Consider the following 7,500-nt stretch of genomic DNA (forward strand, 5'->3'; position numbering starts at 1 on the left):
TCTCAGACACCTCATCTCAAACACATTCAAACTCCTCCTCTCTTCCTCTCTTATGTTCAAAGCTTCTGCCCCGTACAGTGCTATCGGCACAATCACTCCTTCATACAATCTCCTCTTAGCATCCATTCCCAAGTGTCTATTGCTCATTAAACTTTTTAATTCCCCAAGGCATTTACTCGCTTCTCTCAATCTACATTCTACCTCCACCTCCACTCCTCCCTTTCCCGCCATATTCGTAGCCAAGTATCCAAAACTATCCACTTCCTCCAGTCTCTCTCCCTTAATACTCACTTTCGCACACCTTTCGCACTAACTTCCTCATTCCCTCCTGTGATCCGGCCACAAACGCTGTGTCATCAGTAAACAACATCTGGGTTATCTCCATTTTCTTTAACCATCTCCAATCCCCGACCCTTGCATTTACTTCTCACACCACCCCATCCATGTATAAATTGAATAGCCAAGGCGATATAACACATCCCATTGAAGTCCCACCTTTACCTCAAACCATTCACTCTCTCCATTTCTGATTCTAAAACAAGCTCTACTACTTTCGTAAAAATTCTTGACTGCTCTTAACAGCTTTCCTCCTATCCCATATATCTGTAATACCTCCCACAGCGCCTTCCTGTCTACCCTGTCATAAGCCTTTTCCAAATCCATAAAGGCCCCCCCCAAAAAAAAAATCCTTACCTTTTCCTAAAGCTTTCTCATATATCTGCCTTACCACAAAAATCTGATCCACGCAACCCTTACCTGTCCTAAACCCACACTGTTCCTCACCATTTACTCCCTTTGTTCCTCTCCTAATTCTCTCAAACAAGACCCTCTCATAAGCCTTCCCAACTACACTTAACAAGATGATCCCTCTGAAACTACTACACTCACACTTGTCCCCTTTTCCTTTGTAAAGTGGAACTATACAGACACTCCTCCAGTCCTCCGGCATTCTACCTTCTTTTAAACAAACATTAACACCTCACCAGCCAGTCCACCATCACTATACCTCCCTTTTTTAGACATTCTGCATGACCCACATCCAACTCAGGTGCCTTACCAGCTCTCGTCATTTTAAAAACTGCCTTCACCTCATCTTTCCTTATTCCTCCTCCATTTTCCTCACTCATCACTGTCATTTTCTTAGCGCTACCCACTGCAACTACCTTTCTCTCTCTATATTCCTTCACATTTAGCAACACACTAAAATGTTCTGCCTGTCTTTCTCTTATTGCCGTCTCTTCCACACACACACACACACACACACACACACACACACACACACACACACACACACACACACACACACACACACACACACACACACACACACACACACACACATATATATATATATATATATATATATATACATATATATATATATATATCATATATATATATATATGTATATTTATATATATATGTATATATATATATATGTATATAATATCTATGTATATATATATATATATATATATTGTATATATATATAATATATATATATAATGTATATATCTATACTTATATATCTATATATCTATATATATATGAATATATATATATATATATATATGTGTGTATGTGTGTGTGTGTGTGTGTGTGTGTGTGTGTGTGTTTGTTTGTGTGTGTGTGTGTCTGTGTGCGCGTGTGTGTGTGTGTGTGTGTGTGTGTGTGTGTGTGTGTGTGTGTGTGTGTGTGTGTGTGTGTGTGTGTGTGTGTGTGTGCGTGCGTGTGTGTGTGTGCGTGCGTGTGTGTGCATTTATATATACATACATATACACACACACGCACACACACACTAACATACATACACACACACACACACACACACACACACACACACACACACACACACACACACACACACACACACATATATATATATATATATATATATATATATACATATACTGTATATATACATGTATATATATACATATATATATATACATATATATATATACATATATATATATATATCACTGTGGATCAGATTTGAATATCCGAGGTAATATATTCTTTCGTTTTCATTACTGCAGCTAGGCCTAGATAGCTTAGCTGGCACCTTGCCAACTTCCTCGTGACGTCATAGGAGTAGTTTCCTTTTCCGAAGTGAACTGACCTGTTCTTGTTTTGACCTTGTCACTGTCGAGAAGGCCACAGAAGGAATATTACGAATTGGCAACTCGTTCCAATGTTTATTTGCGCTCATAGGCCAAGTTCATAGAGGTTTAGTTTTTTCTTTTCATCATTTTTTTTCTTACTATTAACTGCAGTGGGGAAGAGGAACAACAGTAACAAACAATTAGATTTACACCCAAACAGCAAATATAAATAAATAAATAAATGAAAAAATAGATAAATAAATCCATTAACAAACATTATGGCTTCAAATATTTATCTAAATGAATGATCAAAATTGGAATTAATCCACATTCCATCGTTTCTTTGATAATTTGAATCCATTTATTGATGACGCATTTTTTAAACTCGGTTTCGAATCTACCTCCTGATGTGCAAATGACGCCATTATTTCTGACTTGGTTAATATTTAGTATCCAGTTAGTATACTAACTGGATACTAAATATTAACCAAGTCAGAAATAATGGCGTCATTTGCACATCAGGAGGTAGATTCGAAACCGAGTTTAAAAAATGCGTCATCAATAAATGGATTCAATCCAAATAAAACCGCTTAGTTAAAAGAAATATGCTAGAATCCTCGACCTATTTAACATTTAGCTATATAAAATCGCATAGCTAGAAGAACTATACTAGATAACACCTTGAGTTACTCTGTTTCTAGTTAGGAGATTTTCTGAAATACAGACCCTTTTTTTTTTTTTTTTTTAGAAAGTCTGAAAATGCGACATTTCTCACAATCGCATCGAAAAGTTCCGAAATTTAAAAAAAAATCTAACTACAGACTGTGTTCACAGCCATTTCAACACTCTAACCACTCCATAGATACTCCATATGCACTCCATATACACTTCCCGCCCTCCAGATGACTTTACCAACTCGGAAGAAGCTACCGGAGTGAGGTACACAGGCTGCACCGGCGGTAGGAAGGTCTTGTAGGGGACCACTAAGGTTGAGTTTTATCGATTCTATTCTTTTCACCAAATGTCGTCTATCGCTGTATCTTATGAAATTCGTGAATTTTAGATATAATTGATATATATTTCTTTACTATTGTCATATTTGTTCTAGTTGCCGTCAGGCGAATTTATTCACTTTGGAGATACTAACCATATAAATAAGTAAATAAATAAAAAAGATAGATAAATGGAAAGATGAATGAATAGAAAATAGACAATAAATAAGTAAACAAATTAATCAATCAATAATTAAATAACAAACCAAAAATAAATCGGTAAAGAGATGAATAGATTGTTTATCAAATGAACAAAAATATTAATGAATAAATTAATAGAAATAAACGAATAAATAGATAAACTAAAATAAATAAGTAGATAAACAAACAAGTAAATCATTAAATAAAGAAACGAAAAAACAAAGCAACAAATGTGTAAATAAATAAATAAATGAAGAGATAAATAGATAAGAAATAAACAGACAGACAAACAGATAAAGAATTAATAAATGAATGAATGAGTAAAGACAATTTATATTTTCCCGGATGTTTAGTCATTGAATGCGTCAGTCTGGAAGTCCTTTACTTGGGCTTTCCTGGACAAAACATCGGGCTTTTACGAGCTTAACCTGGCTTTCCCTGGGCCAAACATATCCCCTTACACTCTCGGGGGGTTCAAAAAGGTCCTATACACTGAATTAAATCGCCTGTTTTAATCAGACTGTGACAGCTGTTGTGTGACAGGTTGAAGATGGAATGTTTGCAAAAAGAAAAAAATATGGAGAGACCCACATGTACAGATCTCAATATCTGTGAGCCTTATGAACACAGTGAGACTAATGACATCCAAGGGATAAAAAAACGAGGATGCAAAATCCCACCACACGAATACATTAATGACAATTACATAAAAGAGAATGATCACTCTCGCATTTGTTCTTCCGTCCCCACGCGCGGGCCACTTCCAGCAACCTGCTACAGGGTGTCGCAAGAGTTACATAAAACCAGATTTAAAAAAAGATCCAGTTTGAGCTGCTGCTGCTGCTGCTGCTGCTGCTGCTGCATATAAAGGTCATTTGAGGAAGAGGGATGGTCACATTACGTAATGGTTGCACCTCCATAGGGCGTGGTATACGGAACAGGTATTCTCTCTCTCTCTCTCTCTCTCTCTCTGTCTCTCTGTCTCTCTCTCTTTCTGTCTCCCACTCTCTCTCTCTCTCTCTCTCTCTCTCTCTCTCTCTCTCTCTCTCTCTCTCTCTCTCTCTCTCTCTCTCTCTCTCTCTCTCTCTCTCTCTCTCTCTCTCTCTCTCTGTCTGTCTGTCTGTCTCTCTCTCTCTCTCTCTCTCTCTCTCTCTCTCTCTCTCTCTCTCTCTCTCTCTCTCTCTCTCTCTCTCTCTCTCTCTCTCTCTCTCTCTCTCTCTCTCTCTCTCTCTCTCTCTCTCTCTCTCTCTCTCTCCCTCTCTCTCCCCCACTCTCTCTCTCCTCTATCTCTTCCATGGTCCCTGTTCTTACTGGACACTGTATATCATTCATTCAAAGTAGAGTTAAATCACTTTTAATTAAAACCAAAACCAAAACATGATCCTTAATGTCATAAAATTGAACGTTAAGGGTGAAAGAGGAGGGGCTCGTTTGACGTTTTGGGGATAAACGTTGACGTCAGAATATTTACGTCTTTGATCGTCGGTCGAACGCCTAACACGACGTAAAACTGAACGTCAAGGAATTAAAGATGAACGTCACACGCCGTGGGGCGCTTAACGTTTGGGGGAGTGAACGCTGACGTCAGAATGTTTACCTTTTTGATCGTCCGCGCTCCTCGGCGGCGGAAACTCAAGGTCGCTTTTGTTCCGCTTCCTTAACTGCAGTACTTCAACTATCACCGTCTCCCCCACTCCCCACTCCCCCCTACCCCCCAACCGGGGTTGCCAGGTAGCGTGGGCTTTTATCGGACACCTGTTCCTTGCCCAGGATAAATTATGCAAATATCATCATTCATTGTTAAACATTTAACATATTTATATGTACAGTAGGCTACTGCGGTAATGTGACAACAATGAAGTATACATTTAAACAGGTCTGATGTACGATGGTCCAATTTGTTGTGACAGCAATCGTATATTAATTGGCTAAATCTGTTGACAGAATAGCCCCCCTACCCCCCAATTAAAGGGCCTAAAATTTGCAAATATCCCCCCTCGAAAAAGGCCAAACACACTCACAGTAAGGTCGAGAGACGATATGCATATTACCATTTTGGTGTCAAGTAACTCAGTACTTGCGATTCTCCATGTGGGTGTTTGACACTGTCATAACTTCCTATCCCTTCTCTGCAATGGCGGATATCAGAGGTGCAGTAGACCAGTGTCCCATTTCAAGGCTAACAACTTGTTAACGATTATTCTGGTTTGATATTAGAATCACAACCAACTATCCAAACTACCTTACCAAGCAGGGTCAATCCTCCTTAGTAAATACATACAGGTTACATCGTCCTTCTATTGTACACACAGGTCCTGTAATAGGTTATCAATATCAATCTACAATCACCATACTAAGTCACAAGATAGTGAGTTATATTAAATTGGTTCTGGGTAGGAGCCTGACCGAATATATCGCAGAAAATGTCAAACTAACATAAAGAAAAAAGTCACTAGATACTGAATTGTGTAAAGAATGTGGCTTTCTTCGTAGGAGGGCCATGATTTGTGCAAAATATATATTTCAGGCTATTGGATAACCCTTAACAACCTGGAGTTTTATGTTGACACATCATAATTATTGGTAAGCAAAAATTTTACTACACATTTTTTTATATATGAACAACACCTGGAAAGTTGAACTTTGGTTAAAAAAAATCAACACCTGAAAAATCCAGTTTGACCTAGAGAGGCGAAAACTGGCAACTCCGCCATCCATCGTTCGAATGATTTGTCTACATTGAAACGCTCGAGAATTGACCAAAAATCAACAAAACTTACACCCTCGGTAATATTGTTGTCGTTTTCTTATTGAGTTTCAAATGTTTTATAAAAATTTTGCTACAGAGGAATTGCTACAGAGTTAAACAAAATAGGGTGACGACAGCAGAAAAATACTTTTGGTAAGGCATTAAATTTCATTCTCCCAGTTTGTATTTTTTTAATATATTTTTTTATTACGCACCGCCATTACATATAAAAATCTACCTGATTTGCTCCTCTCCAAACGAAAATATATGTAATAATTCCTTCCTATATTTTCAATGGACCCACATATGTGTCAGATTATAACTTTTGGAATGGGCTTTTGAGAAAAAAAATAAAAACGAAAATTATAAAGAATATTCTTTTGAGGGGAGGATGTCGAGAAGAGAGGGGGGGGGAGAGGGAGAGAGAGTGGAAGAGATATGTCTTGGATTAATTAGTAAGAAATGAAACCTGAATACCACATGTAGTGTATAAAGTGGCATTGAATAAAAAAAATGAAGATACATAGACTCTAGTCAATCTCATCACATCATCAAACATCCCTATGCCATTTGCAAATGTATTATGACAACAAATTGAATATTATTTACATGCAGTTTTTTGCTGAAAGACAGTTTAATCGCGACGTTCCATATATTCCATTGGAATGAAGAATCAAGACGAAAATGGATAAACTTTAACAAGAAAAATTAATTAGAATGTAAACAAAGAACTCTCGGACACAGCCGGAAGGCTAAAAATGGCCAACACAATCTTGCATTACCAAAATATTACTGAAGATCATTATCCTGTTTTAATTCATATTTATTCCCACTGCTTTAGCTACTTTGTCGCATTTTTATTATCAATTTTCCCAAACGGTTTTATTCGGGTTGGGAAAGATCATTTACTCTTAAATATGCTCCATCAAGATATAAAAGCATAAAGTATTGACATTTACATAGAATTTAGAAAATTATAAAAAAAAAAAAATTATAAAAGAAAAGGTTTAAAGTGGAAATTTGCAAAAACAAAACAAAAAATCTACTATGTTGTGAATACAATTTATCTGTAAGAACTTTGAACACTGAAGGAAAAATAAGAGACACAATTACACCACATGAATATATTAATGGAAAAATATTAGAGAAGGGAAATTATCACAAAAATAAAGAAATGTAGGATTTGAACAGATTACCAATGGAAGTGGATTGAGCTTCAAATAAGGAATATTTGAAAATAAACTATGAAAGAACTACATTCAGATTACTTAAACGTAATACTAAGATCCTTCTTTGACTTAAACTCCCTTCTCAGCCGATTAAAGCCGTCTGGTTTAACCACACAAACATAAGAAGAAGATTATCATAACAAAGGGGTTTAAGATTTTTCCCTAACTCTTCACAAGTGTTAAATCTACTCAGGATCCACATTGTTCACTTTTATATGGACGAC

Source organism: Oratosquilla oratoria, chromosome 21 (assembly GCF_046742065.1).
Source record: "Oratosquilla oratoria isolate Oo_2021 chromosome 21, ASM4674206v1, whole genome shotgun sequence".
Lineage (NCBI taxonomy): Eukaryota > Metazoa > Arthropoda > Malacostraca > Stomatopoda > Squillidae > Oratosquilla > Oratosquilla oratoria.